The sequence below is a fragment of the Mus caroli genome, unplaced genomic scaffold, assembly GCF_978045245.1.
Source record: "Mus caroli unplaced genomic scaffold, Mus_caroli_1 scaffold_5, whole genome shotgun sequence".
In the NCBI taxonomy this organism is placed as follows: Eukaryota; Metazoa; Chordata; class Mammalia; order Rodentia; family Muridae; genus Mus; species Mus caroli.
This window is the reverse complement of record NW_028227260.1, coordinates 112739558-112754581: the sequence shown is the minus strand read 5'-3', so window position 1 is coordinate 112754581 and position 15024 is coordinate 112739558. Positions and strand designations below refer to the sequence as shown.

At 40.3% G+C, this 15024-nt stretch overlaps 1 pseudogene; it reads right to left on the bottom strand.

Moving 5' to 3' along the window:
- Window positions 1-10278: 10278 nt before the first annotated feature.
- Window positions 10279-10666, bottom strand: LOC147004740 (multifunctional methyltransferase subunit TRM112-like protein pseudogene; annotated as a pseudogene).
- Window positions 10667-15024: the final 4358 nt, after the last annotated feature.

Sequence of the window (15024 nt, the reverse complement as noted above, 5' to 3'; positions counted from 1 at the left end):
GCTGCTGATGAGTCAGGTGTATACTAGAAATAATATATTAGTTTAAAGGGTCTTCCTGAGCAGGTAGATGAACACAGCCCTTACATTCTCACTGGGACAGGTCACCCACAGCTGAAATAGATTCCATACAGGTGCCATTCAGTAGTCACAACCTTGGGATACAGAGATGGCTGTTGTCTTATGGTCAGAGAAGTGATGCTATGTGCTCCTATCTACAATGTTGTGTTGGTATTATTATTGCTGTGATACAACACTCTGAACAAAGCAACCTGCGAAGGAAAGGTGTTATTTGGCTTGTGGTTCCACATCTCAGTCAATCACTAAAGGAAGTCAGAGCTGGAACTCAAACAGGGCAGGAGCTTGGAGGCAAGAGCTGATGCAGAGGCCAGAGATCAGCTTTCCTTGTTGATCCCCATGCCTTGCTCAGCATGCTTTCTTACAGAAGCCAGGAACACCTCACTGGGGAGATCTACCTACAGTGGCTTGTGCTCCACTCCATCAATCACTCATTAAGAAATGCACTACAGGCGCCTACAACCTGATCTTATGCCACTTTCACCCCTGAGGTTCCCTCCATTCAATGACTCTAGCTTGTTTTAAGCTACATAAAAAGAGCCAGTACAGATGGTCAGAATAGAACCTGTGTGTAATGGGTGCTTACATTTGACATGAACCGGTGTGACCTTTGTTTACCTGTGTTGTAGATAACTCCAGGCTTACGTCTATTCAGGGATTTGTGTCCTCTCTGTGCAATGACTATGGTTGGATTAATGAATCCATATTCTTCAATAAGGATGTAATAAGTGACAACATGCCTCTGAACATCGGGACAAATGTCCTTGCACTTGTGGAAAAAGATGAAATAACTCATATCCGGAGAGCAATCAAGGTATGGCTGAGTTTATCCAAAGTCTCTAAACCTAGGGGGATTTTGATTTCTCTCTTGGATTAAGACAAACACTAATGTTGTTATGGGCTGAGTTTAATAGGCTTCTACTATGTGTCTGCATTATCATATTTTTTCTGTTCCTAAAGATTTGGTTTAGCATTGGAAATGTAATTGAGAAAAATATGTAATAAAAAATATTAAAAATTTTTTTAAAAATTGGACATAGTACTACCGTAGGATCCTGCAATACCTCTCCTGGGCATATATCCAGAAGATGTCCCAACCTTAGTAAAAAGGACACATGCTCCCCTATGTTCATCGCAGCCTTATTTATAATAGCCAAAAGCTGGAAAGAACCCAGATGCCCCTCAACAGAGGAATGGATACAAAAAATGTGGTACATTTACACAATGGAGTACTACTCAGCTATTAAAAAGAATGAATTTATGAAATACCTAGGCAAATGGTTGGACCTGCAGGGCATCATCCTGAGTGAGGTAACACAATCATAAAAGAACTCAAATGATATGTACTCACTGATAAGTGGATATTAGCCCAGAAACTTAGTATAACTTAGATATAAGATACAATTGGCAAAACACTTGAAACTGAAGAAGAACGAAGACCAAAGTGTGGACACTTTGCCCCTTCTTAGAATTGGGAACAATCATCCATGCAAGTAGTTACAGAGACAAAGTTTGCAGCTGAGACAAAAGGATGGACCATATAGAGACTGCCTTATCCAGGGATCCATCCCATAATTAGCCTCCAAACGATTACACCATTGCATACACTAGCAAGTGTTTGCTGCAAGGACCCTGATATAGCTGTCTCTTGTGAGACTAGGCCGGGGCCTAGCAAACACAGAAGTGGATGCTCACAGTCAGCTATTGGATGGATCACAGGGCCCCCAATGGAGGAGCTAGAGAAAGTATCCAAGGAGCTAAAGAGATCTGCAACCCTGGAGGTGCAACAACATTATGAACTAACCAGTACCCCGGAGCTCTTGACTCTAGCTGCATATGTATCAAAAGATGGCCTAGTCGGCCATCACTGGAAAGAGAGGCCCCTTGGACTTGCAAACTTTATATGTCCCAGTACAGGGGAATGCCAGGGCCAAAAAGTGGGAGTGGGTGGGTAGGGGAGTGGGGGGGGGAGGTATGGGGAACTTTTGGGATAGCACTGGAAATGTAATTGAGGAAAATACGTAATAAAAAGAATTAAAAAAATAAGAGTTGCTTGAAAAAAAAAAAAAGAACTCCACGAGTATAAAAAGCCCAATAGATTTTTTAGTATGATATGTGCCCATACTTCTATGGTTTATGTATGGTTCTGCAGGAGAAGAACAAAGCCAACAATGGGCAATAAACCTTCGTTAAGTTCCATTACTATTATAAGGTGAGCATCTTGATTCCTACTTGAGATTTTGTTATAAGAGATTATTTACAAAGGTAATTTTGATATCAACAATTAGGTTTTCTTGCTGTTTTTCATATCTCTGGTTATCCAAATCCCACTGTTTAAACAGGTCCATAAACTGCTGGTGTTACTTATTGTTAACATCTAATCTGTAAAAAAATAAAAATAAAAATAAATGCTTACATTTTATATCACTACGAAATATTGAATCAACATATTTATACTCTTTAAAAGAAGGAAATCATAACCGTTCAGATATTCTGATAAGAACCTAAGAGATAAAATTAGGTTTTTTAAAAGTCTTTTTTATTTCTTTTTTCCCACAGCTGAAGACCCAATCTTCTTCAGCCTTGTATTGTTAGGCAAGCACTCTACTACTGAGCTAAATCCCCAACTCCCAAATTCACATTGATGTAGATTCTGGAAGTACATCTTATCCTAAGAGAAATGTCTTCCCATATTGTTTGCCTCATAAAAAAACAGGAAAATCAGTGTGTGTGTGTGTGTGTGTGTGTGTGTGTGTGTGTGTGTGTATGCATCTTAGGTAAATCAAATTCACCTCCAAGCAACATTTCATTTTTTCTACTGGTTCTAATAAAGAAGTAAATTATTTCACTAAGCACTTTGGCATAGCCAACTTGTAGTACAAGGAATAGTTAAGTCAGTTGAAATATACAAATAATTTAAGATTTAAAATTAACTCTTCTCTACATCGTCCATACTGTTAACTAAAAGATATTTCATACTTTATAAGACAGATACCCATTTCTCAATTAATATATTTATAGTTTGAACATAAATTACTTTTAAAATAATAGCCCTCTCAATAGTTATTTGTAAGGAAGAAAATGTAATCTTCTTCACTGACTTCAAAGAAATACATGCCAGTTTTATAATGGCCTGGGGCCATAACACTACTTGCCTACAGAGCAGTCAAGTAAAGCATTTTCTCTGGAGATTCCAATAGACAGATGATAATATTTCCTAAGTAATTTATACTAAGAAATGATATAAACATGGCTCTAAATTACCAGCAAACTTGCAATTGCTTTTGTTTGGTTTTCCAATCTTGTTTCATTTTGTAGCTACTCTCTTTGGAAATCGTTTGAGAGTACATTTCAATTCTTGTTCCCTTCTTTTTTTTTTGTGGGGGAGGTGTCCTAGCTTTTATTTTTATTTGGTTTTGATACAAGCTTCTTCAGAAGCACATTAAAAATCACAGAATGCCATTGCAGATAATGCACACACCCCAGTAAGCGTTATTTTGGAAGTTCAAGCACCATCAACATTGGCTGTGGCTTCTGTGAACCAAATGCACACACGCACACACACACAGTGTAAGGTTAGACTGTTTTCTAAAGCACAAGTCTTCGTCTGCGTGTTTGGCTTTTCTACACGAATATAGGAAGTGGATAATTTGGCCAATGAGTTCCGATCCATGTTCTGATTTCCATCTGGGATCAGAACACCTAGCAGCCAATCAGTCACCTTAATTTTCCCACCCACTCTGTAATCATCTGATTGATGCACAATTACCTCCCCTGCTTCCACGAGCTTCCCCTTTCTTTTTTTTTTGATTTTTAATATTTTTATGACATATTTTCCTCAATTACATTTCCAATGCTATCCCAAAAGTCCCCCATAGCTCCCCCCACTTCCCTACCCACCCATTCCCATTCTTTTGGCCCTGGCATTCCCCTATATTGGGGCATATAAAGTTTGCAAGTCCAATGGGCCTCTCTTTCCATTGATGGCCGACTAGGCCATCTTTCGATACATATGCAGCTAGAGACAAGAGCTCCAGGGTTCTGGTTAGTACATCATGTTGTTCCAACAATAGGGTTGCAGATCCCTTTAGCTCCTTGGGTACTTTCTCTAGCTTCTCCATTGGGAGCCCTGTGATACATCCAATAGCTGACTGTGAACATCCACTCCTGTGTTTGCTAGGCCCCGGCATCGTCTCACAAGAGACAGCTATATTTGGGTCCTTTCAGCAAAATCTTGCTAGTGTATGCAATGGTGTCAGCGTTTAGAAGCTGATTATGGGATGGATCCCTGGATAGGGCAGTCTCTAAATGGTCCATCCTTTCATCACAGCTACGAACTTTGTCTCTGTAACTCCTTCCCTGGGTGTTTTGTTCCCAATTCTAAGAAGGTGCACAGTGTCCACACTTTGGTCTTCATTCTTCTTGAGTTTCATGCGTTTATCAAATTGTATCTTATATCTTGGGTATCCTAAGTTTTGGGCTAATATCCACTTATCAGTGAATACATATTGTGTGAGTTCTTTTGTGATTGTGTTATTTCACTCAAGATGATGCCCTCCAGGTCCATCCATTTGGCTAGGAATTTCATAAATTCATTCTTTTTAATAGCTGAGTAGTACTCCATTATGTAAATGTACCATAATTTCTGTATCCATTCCTCTGTTGAGGGACATCTGGGTTCTTTCCAGCTTCTGGCTATTATAAATAGGGCTGCTATGAACATAGTGGAGCATGTGTCCTTTTTACCGGTTGGGACATCTTCTGGATATATGCCCAGGAGAGGTATTGCTGGATCCTCCGGTAGTACTATGTCCAATTTTCTGAGGAACCGCCAGACTGATTTCCAGAGTGGTTGTACAAGCTTGCAATCCCACCAACAATGGAGGAGTGTTCCTCTTTCTCCACATCCTCGCCAGCATCTGCTGTCACCTGAATTTTTGATCTTAGCCATTCTGACTGGTGTGAGGTGGAATCTCAGGGTTGTTTTGATTTGCATTTCCCTGATGATTAAGGATGTTGAACATTTTTTCAGGTGTTTCTCTGCCATTCAGTTTCCTCAGGTGAGAATTCTTTGTTCAGTTCTAAGCCCCATTTCTTAATGGGGTTATTTGACTTTCTGGAGTCCACCTTCTTGAGTTCTTTATATATATTGGATATTAGTCCCTTGTCTGATTTAGGATAGGTGAAGATCCTTTCCCAATCTGTTGGTGGTTTTTTTGTCTTATTGATGGTGTCTTTAGCCTTGCAGAAGCTTTGTAGTTTTATGAGGTCCCACTTGTCAATTCTCGATCTTACAGCACAAGCCATTACTGTTCTATTCAGGAATTTTTCCCCTGTGCCCATATCTTCAAGGCTTTTCCCCACTTTCTCCTCTATAAGTTTCAGTGTCTCTGGTTTTATGTGAAGTTCCTTGATCCACTTAGACTTGACCTTAGTACAAGGAGATAGGAATGGATCGATTCGCATTCTTCTACATGTTAACAACCAGTTGTGCCAGCACCATTTGTTGAAAATGCTGTCTTTCTTCCACTGGATGGTTTTAGCTCCCTTATCGAAGATCAAGTGACCGTAGGTGTGTGGGTTCATTTCTGGGTCATCAATTCTATTCCATTGGTCTACTTGTCTGTTACTATACCAGTACCATGCAGTTTTTATCACAATTGCTCTGTAGTACATCTTTAGGTCTGGCATGGTGATTCCACCAGAGGTTCTTTTATCCTTGAGAAGAGTTTTTGCTATCCTAGGTTTTTTGTTATTCCAGATGAATTTGCAGATTGCACTTTCTAATTAGTTAAAGAATTGAGTTGGAATTTTGATGGGGATTGCATTGAATCTGTAGACTGCTTTTGGCAAGATAGCCATTTTTACAATGTTGATCCTGCCAATCCATGAGCATGGGAGGTTTTTCCATCTTCTGAGATCTTCTATAATTTCTTTCTTCAGAGATTTGGAGTTTTTATTATACAGATCTTTCACTTCCTTAGTTAGAGTCACGCCAATATATTTTATATTATTTGTGACTATTGAGAAGGGTGTTGTTTCCCTAATTTCTTTCTCAGCCTGTTTATTCTTTGTGTAGAGAAAGGCCATTGATTTGTTTGAGTTAATTTTATATCCAGCTACTTCACCGAAGCTGTTTATCAGGTTTAGGAGTTCTCTGGTGGAATTTTTAGGGTCACTTATATATACTATCATATCATCTGCAAAAAGTGATATTTTGACTTCATCTTTTCCAATTTGTATCCCTTTGATCTCCTTTTGTTGTCGAATTTCTCTGGCTAGGACTTCAAGTACAATGTTGAATAGGTATGGAGAAAGTGGACAGCCTTGTCTAGTCCCTGATTTTAGAGGGATTGCTTCCAGCTTCTCACCATTTACTTTGATGTTGGCTACTGGTTTGCTGTAGATTGCTTTTATCATGTTTAGGTATGGGCCTTGAATTCCTGATCTTTCCAAGACTTTTATCATGAATGGGTGTTGGATCATGTCAAATGCTTTTTCCGCATCTAACGAGATGACCATGTGGTTTTTGTCTTTGAGTTTGTTTATATACTGGATTACATTGATGGATTTCCGTATATTGAACCATCCCTGCATCCCTGGGATGAAACCTACTTGGTCAGGATGGATGATTGTTTTGATGTGTTCTTGGATTCGGTTAGCAAGAACTTTATTGAGGATTTTTGCATCAATATTCATAAGGGATATTGGTCTGAAGTTTTCTATCTTTGTTGGGTCTTTTTGTGGTTTAGGTATCAGAGTAATTGTGGCTTCATAGAATGAGTTGGGTAGAGTACCTTCTGTTTCTATTTTGTGGAATAGTTTGTGAAGAACTGGGATTAGATCTTCTTTGAAGGTCTGATAGAACTCTGCACTAAACCCATCTGGTCCTGGGCTTTTTTTGGTTGGGAAACTATTAATGACTGCTTCTATTTCTTTGGGGGATATAGGGCTGTTTAGATCATTAACCTGATCTTGATTCTTCTTTGGTACCTGGTATCTGTCTAGAAACTTCTCCATTTCATCCAGGTTCTCCAGTTTTGTTGAGTATAGCCTTTTGTAGAAGGATCTGATGGTGTTTTGGATGTCTTCAGGATCTGTTGTTATGTCTCCTTTTTCATTTCTGATTTTGTTAATTAGGATGCTTTCCCTGTGCCCTCTAGTGAGTCTGGCTAAGGGTTTATCTATCTTGTTGATTTACTCAAAGAACCAGTTCCTTGATTGGTTGATTCTTTGAAGAGTTCTTCTTGTTTCCACTTGGTTGATTTCGCCCCTGAGTTTGATTATTTCCTGACGTCTACTCCTCTTGGGTGAATTTGCTTCCTTTTGTTCTAGTGCTTTTAGGTATGTTATCAAGCTGCTAATGTGTGCTCTCTCTAGTTTCCTTTTGGAGGCACTCAGAGCTATGAGTTTTCCTTTTAGAAATGCTTTCATTGCGTCCCATAAGTTTGGGTATGTTGTGGCTTCATTTCATTGAACTCTAAAAAGTCCTTAATTTCTTTCTTTATTCCTTCCTTGACCAAGGTATCATTGAGAAGAGTGTTGTTCAGTTTCCACCTGAAGGTTGGCTTTCTATTATTTATTTTGTTATTGAAGATCAGCCTTAGTCCATGGTGATCTGATAGGATGCATGGGACAATTTCAATATTTTTGTATCTTTTGAGGCCTGTTTTGTGACCAATTATGTGATCAATTTTGGAGAAGGTACCATGAGGTGCTGAGAAGAAGGTATATCCTTTTGTTTTAGGATAGAATGTTCTGTAGATATCTGCCAGATCCATTTGATTCATAACTTCTGTTAGTTTCTCTGTGTCCCTGTTTAGTTTCTGTTTCCATGATCTGTCCATTGGTGAAAGTGGTGTGTTGAAGTCTCCCACAATTATTGTGTGAGGTGCAATGTATGCTTTGAGCTTTACTAAAGTTTCTTTAATGAATGTGGCCGCCTTTGTATTTGGAGCATAGATATTCAGAATTGATAGTTCCTCTTGGAGGATTTTACATTTGATGAGTATGAAGTGCCCCTCCCTGTCTTTTTTGATGACTTTGGGTTGGAAGTAAATCTTATCAGATATTATAATGGCTACTCCAGCTTGTTTCTTCATACCATTTGCTTGGAAAATTGTTTTCCAGCCTTTCATTCTGAGGTAGTGTCTATCTTTTTCTCTGAGATGAGTTTCCTGTAAGCAGCAAAATGTTGGGTCTTGTTTCTGTAGCTAGTTTGTTAATCTATGTCTTTTTATTGGGGAGTTGAGTCCATTGATATTAAGAGATATTAAGGAAAATAAATTGTTGCTTCCTGTTATTTTTGTTGTTAAAGTTGGCATTCTGTTCTTGTGGCTGTCTTCTTTTAGGTTTGTTGAGGGATTACCTTCTTGTTTTTTCTAGGGCTTGGTTCCCGTTTTTGTATTGGTTTTTTTCTGTTATTATCCTTTGAAGGGCTGGATTCGTGGAGAGATAATGTGTGAATTTGTTTTTGTCGTGGAATACTTTGGTTTCTCCATCTATGTTAATTGAGAGTTTGGCTGGGTATAGTAGCCTGGGCTGGAATTTGTATTCCTTTAGTGTCTGTATAACTTCTGTCCAGGATCTTCTGGCTTTCATAGTCTCTGGTGGAAAATCTGGTGTAATTCTGATAGGCTTTTCTTTATATATTACTTGGCCTTTTTCTCTTACTGCTTTTAGTATTCTATCTTCATTTAGTGCATTTGTTGTTCTGATTATTATGTGTTGGAAGGTATTTCTTTTCTGGTCCAGTCTATTTGGAGTTCTGTAGGCTTCTTGAATGTTCATGGGCATCTCTTTCTTTAGATTTGGGAAGTTTTCTTCTATAATTTTGTTGAAGATGTTTGCTGGTCCTTTGAGTTGAAAATCTTCATTCTCATCCACTTCTGTTATCCGTAGGTTTGGTCTTCTCATTGTGTCCTGGATTTCCTGGATGTTTTGAGTTAGGATCTTTTTGCATTTTCCATTTTCTTTGATTGTTGTGCCGATGTTCTCTATGGAATCTTCTGCACCTGAGATTCTCTCTTCCATCTCTTGTATTCTGTTGCTGATGCTCGTATCTATGGTTCCAGATTTCTTTCCTAGGGTTTCTATCTCCAGCGTTGCCTCAATTTGGGTTTTCTTTATTGTGTCTACTTCCCTTTTTAGGTCTTGGATGGTTTTATTCAATTCCATCACCTGTTTGGTTGTGTTTTCCTGCAATTCTTTAAGGGATTTTTGTGTTTCCTCTTTAATGTCTTCTACCTGTTAGGTTATGTTTTCCTGCAATTCTTTAAGGGATTTTTGTGCTTCCTCTTTAATGTCTTCTACTTGTTTAGCAGTGTTCTCCTGTATTTCTTTAAGTGAGTTATTAAAGTCCTTCTTGATGTCCTCTACCATCATCATGAGATATGCTTTTAAATCCAGGTCTAGCTTTTCAGGTGTGTTGGGGTGCCCTGGACTGGGTGAAGTGGGAGTGCTGGGTTCTGATGATGGTGAGTGGTCTTGGTTTCTGTTAGTAAGATTCTTACATTTACCTTTCGCCATCTGGTAATCTCTGGAGTTGTTATAGTTGTCTCTGTTTAGAGATTGTTCTTCTTGTGATTCTGATTACCGTCTATCAGCAGACCTGGGAGACAAGCTCTCTCCTCTGAGTTTCAGTGGTTAGAGCACTCTCTGCTGACAAATTCTCCTCTTACAGGGAAGGTGCACAGATATCTGGTGTTTGGACCTCCTCCTGGCTGAAGAAGAAGGCCTAAAACAGGACCTTTACCAGATGCTGTGTTCCTTTAGCAGGTCACAGAAGCTGTCAGCTTCTGTGGTGCACACTCTCACCTGTGCAGACTAAGTTCCTAAGTTCAGCGGAGTCCCGGAACCAAGATGGCGCTTCCTTCTCCTGAGGCAGAGGGATCCCGTGCAGGGTGGGACCACTGTCCTCTGGCTGGGAGGGTGCCGGATGTCTGTGGCCCCAAAAGGGTGCTGCCTCAGCGGCTCTGTGGCTCCCGCCTCTCCCAGAAGCTGTCTGCCTCTGTGGTGCACACTCTCTGGTTGGTCTTTTTTAAAATTGGATATTTTCTTTATTTACATTTCAAATGTTGTCCATTTTCACAGTTTCCCACCCTCCCAGAAGCCCCCTATCCCATCCCCTCTCCCCCTGCTTCTATGAGGCTGTTCCTCCACCCACGCAACCCCTCCCACCTCCCAGTGTGGTTGCTAGCAAGGTTACCTCTCAGTCTCCTCATCATTCAACGGCATATTGGGGATCCTGCGAATGATGGGGAAAAGATGACCAGATTCTGGGCATTGCAGAACGCGCTCCAGTACATCAATCTCAAGTCACACATGGGTACATCTTCCTCAAAAACATCTCGTCCTGTTCATAGCTGTCAGTTTGCGTTTTGGGTACCTCGGCCAAGATTGAGGTGTCTGCTGCCTGCACAAGCACTGCCCACTTCACTTTGGGGATCATCTGTGCCAAGAAGTCAGGGTTGAACTCCACAGGGTTGATGTGGATCTCGGTGGCCTGCATGCACAACCCAAAGACACTCATGCCTATGCCCCGCATATGGGAGCTTAGGAGATTGTGGATGAGCAGTTTCACATTGTCACATCAGAGTTCTGGACAGGACTTATATTTTTTTCATCATTCATTTGGGTATTTATTTACATTTTCAATGATAGCTCCCTTCCCAGTTATCCTTCAACAAATCCCAATCCCATCCCTCTCTCCTCCCTTCCGTTTGGAAAAGGCTTAGTTTGCCTTATACTTCCACATTGCTCTCTATCACTGAGGGAAGTCATGGCAGGAAGCCATGTAGGAGCATAGGCAGGGTACATGGAGAAAGGCTGCTTATTGACTTGCTTCCTCAGCTCAGTTTTCTCAGCTTTTTTTCTTACAAAAACTTAAAAACTTCTTTTAACTTTTATTTTAATAACACATTAATTATATGTAAGCATTATAGACATTTATAAGAGTGTTTTGCTTGGATGGATGTCTGTGGGCCCTGTTTGTCCAGTGTTCACAGAGGCCAGAAGAGGGCGCTTGATACCTTGATATGAAGCTACATGTGGCTGTGAGCTGCCACCTGAGTTCTGGGAGTCAAACCCTGGCCTTCTAAAAGAGCAGCCAGTGCTCTTAAACACTGAGTCATCTTTCAAGCCCCACCCTCAGCTTGCTTTATTATATATTTTATCACCATCTTTGCAGGGAGAGCACCACTCACTGTGTCCTGGATCCTCTCCCATCAACTATTAATCAGGAAAATGCCCAACAGGCAAAGCAGACACAGAAAGACAGAAATTACATGCTTTCACCTATGTATGGAGTTAGCTTGTAAGCTTTATATATGTGTGTGTTTCATTTAGAATAACAGAGATGAGCTATCTTGTAAGGGACCATGAAGGAGGAGGAGATCTTCCAAGGAAGGGGAAATAGAATATAGTGGTACAAAGGAATAAAGAAGAAACTAATATAGAAGGGTTAAATGGGGAGGGGATCTCAGGCCAAGCAGCTGAGACTAGACATGTCAAAAAACCCTAGATGAAAATCTGCTATTATTAATTGTACTATACAGATTAGCATAAAAGCATTTCCAGTCATGTCTAAAACCATCACACCAAGTGACTGAGACATTCTCTGGACATTCCATGGTGTATATGTCAGAAAGACATGAGTTTTTTACATTGTGTCTCAGCTTTAAAGTGTAAATGCTGAAAGGAGGGCCATGGTCATCCTTCCTTCTTCCTTCTTTGGGGCACTACAAAGGTTTCTTTGCTAACCAGGTACCACTGTGACACAGATATCTTGAAGTCACAGATTGGACAAGTGTCCCTGGAGATATAACTGCTGATGAGAGCATGAAACCATAGGTGAAAATCTGTTATTACTAATTGTGCTAAATGAACACAGCAGTAAAATGACTTCTAGTGACTCCTAATTGTTCTACCCATATGTTAGTGTATATCACTCAGCCTTCATCACAGGTGACTTTTCCTACAGAAGGTGGTAATAAACACAGAGAGCCACAACTGGACAATGGACAGAGAGTAAGAGACTAGGATCACTAGGCCTTAAAGAGGATGTCTTTACCAAGCCCTCCCATTCAAGGTTCAGAAATCTATGCAAAGATGAGTCAGAAAGACAATACTGACCAGAGGTGGAGGTGATGGATAGTAAAATGAGTTGTATCATGGGTATTTCATGTTCTTTGTCTAATATCCAATTAACAGTGAGTCCATACCATATGTGTTCTTGTTTTAGGGTGAGATGTTCTATAGGTAACTATTAAATCCATTTGGTCCATAACTTCTGTAAGTTTCACTGTGTCTCTGAGTTGGATGGTAGGGAGATGAAGAGGGGAAAGATTATGTTCAAACCATATTATATGAAAAAATTTAAAGAAACATTTTCCTAAAAACCAAATAAACATGGCTATAGCCCCATCTAATGTAGGCAGATCTTACTTGAAGTATCCTCTTCCTAGGTGACTCTAGGTTTGTGACAAGTTGGCAAAAGGTTACTAGCACACTTACTAGATAAGCATCTGAGACTAGACAGATTAACATAAAAGCATTTCCAGTCATGTCTAAAACCATCCCACCAAGAGACTAAGACATTCTCTGGACATTGCATGGGGTAAATGTCAGAAAGACATGAGTTTTTACATTGTGTCTCAGCTTTAAAGTGTAAATGCTGAAAGGAGGACCATGGTCATCCCTCCTTCTTCCTGCTTTTAGGCACTATAAAGGCTTCTTTGCTAGCCAGGTACCACTGTGACACAGATGTCTTGACGTCACTGAGTGGACAAGCATCCCTGGAGATCCAGCTGCTGATGAGAGCACTCTTACACCACCTCCTGCCTTCACAACTTTCTTGTTAAGATGGGAACATAGTGGGAAAGACATGGCAGAACAAATTCTTTACAGTCCAGTGCTGCTCTCAATAGACATCTCCTGATTTTCTAAATGGACCTCATATGTTACCCTTTGAAGTCACCTCACAATCTCCCATTTCTTATGCACAGCATTAGAGATGTCAATTAAAGCTAGACTTCTGAAATATATTGATAAGTCTGCCTTATCTTCATATTCCCTGCCCTTAATCATGGGAACCTTGCCCAGACTGGATGTCTCAGCCATTCTCACTGACAGTATAACTGTTAAACAGCTAGTTGAGAGAAAGCAATTCTTCTAAGGCCCAACGAGTCTACTTAATCAGTATATGAGATGCATGGCTGACATCAATTGGCACAAAAGCTAAAGAGAGTCTCCTGTTTTGTGGAGAACTGAGAGAGAAGCAGGGACTGGGGCCTGGAGGGTAAGAGGCTGTCCTTAAGGATAGTCAGTCCAGACCTGGAGGCTGGGTCTGACAGCATCCAGAGGAATGCAGTCCAATTGCCTGGAGCTTACTGGAGAAGCACTGTTTCTCTTCAAACTGTGACAGGCACAGCACACACAAGGGGGCAGTGTGCAGTAGTGCTCTAAACTTGTTTTGAGCCATTGGGGTACTGATTCCCCCCACCTTTCCTTGCTATTAGAGATGGGCAACCTCAATAGAGTGACAAGTAAGCCCTGCTGACACCATAATCTCTAATTGCAAAACCCTTACAGGAAAGAACAGTTTCCCTCCACTCTCAGAATAAAAAGCAAACATTGGGCCACAGGGCCAAGTATTCTCTGACTAGCTTTGAGAGAACAGCTTGCTCTGAGGTTCAAAATTGCGACTTTGGTGTTTACTGACAGTTTAAAAGCTAAGCACCTGTAACATTTGCTCTGTGGTGCTAAAAAATATTGTTCCCAAACATGTATGAGAACAAAAAGATGAGCAGTAGCCTAAGGAGCACCATTACCCTTATAGAACACCAGGCACCTGGCATGCATTTAATACAAGGAAATACCCTCTGAGTCCCCAGACCACCCTGCTCAAGTGTACATTACATGTTTTTGTTCTGGACCATAAGATACAATTCTTCAAGAAAACACAATCTGACACAAGGCAGAAACAAGAGCTCCTTTATTGATCAAATTGCAGTATCAACAAAAAATATCAGCAATGGTTTAACCTTGCTTAGCTCCTGGATAAACTCGGAAGAAATGGAACTAAAAGTTCAGTAACAGATCATGGATACATTAAAAAGAAGATCATAACCTCAAACTAATATGGAAAGTAACATCTAGAGTTAAAGAATTCAAAACCCCAACTCAGCTAGGGATGTAGGTCAGTGGTAGTGTTTTATTTGCAAGCTCAAGGCTCTAAATTCACTCCCCAGCACTGGAAAAAAAAATCCTACCTGAGCTAGAGATGTAGGTCAGTGGTAGTGTTTGATTTACAAGTTCAGGGGCCTAGATTCACTCCCCAGCACCAGAAAAGGAAAAACAAAACAAAACAACATACCTGAGCAAGAGATGCTGCTCAGTTATATAGAGCATTTGCCTTGCATGTGCAAGAGATGCCGCTCAGTTATGTAGAGTATTTGAGATTGTTCCTCTGTTCTAACTACCAAAATCAAAACAAAACTAGCCTTGAGCATGCTTTCCAACAGTAAGGAAGATTGGACATGCATACCTATTGACAACTTACTGCAGGATCGGACTTTCATGTTAGCAGTGTTCCATTTAAGCTATGAACAGTGTATATAATCTCTATTTCAAGCTCACAGAGTGTGTGAAGCAGAAGCTGCCTGGGAAGAAGCAATATTCATATTAAAGGTAGAACAAGATCTTACCAGGCCCAGAAAAATTACATGTAGAGCCACAAAGAATTGGTGAACATTTTAGCACTGGTATTGCCATGAAAGGTGGGTTTTTCATGTAGCTAAAAGCAAAGCCCTACTCTGAAACTAACAGCTCTATCTTCCCCAGACAGTCTGTGCAGGGGAAGCTCTTAGGAGACAGCATCACTTTTTTAGGACTTGTTTCCATCAACACAGTCCTGGGGGGATTTTGCTGTAAAGTGGGCTGGCTGGTGAG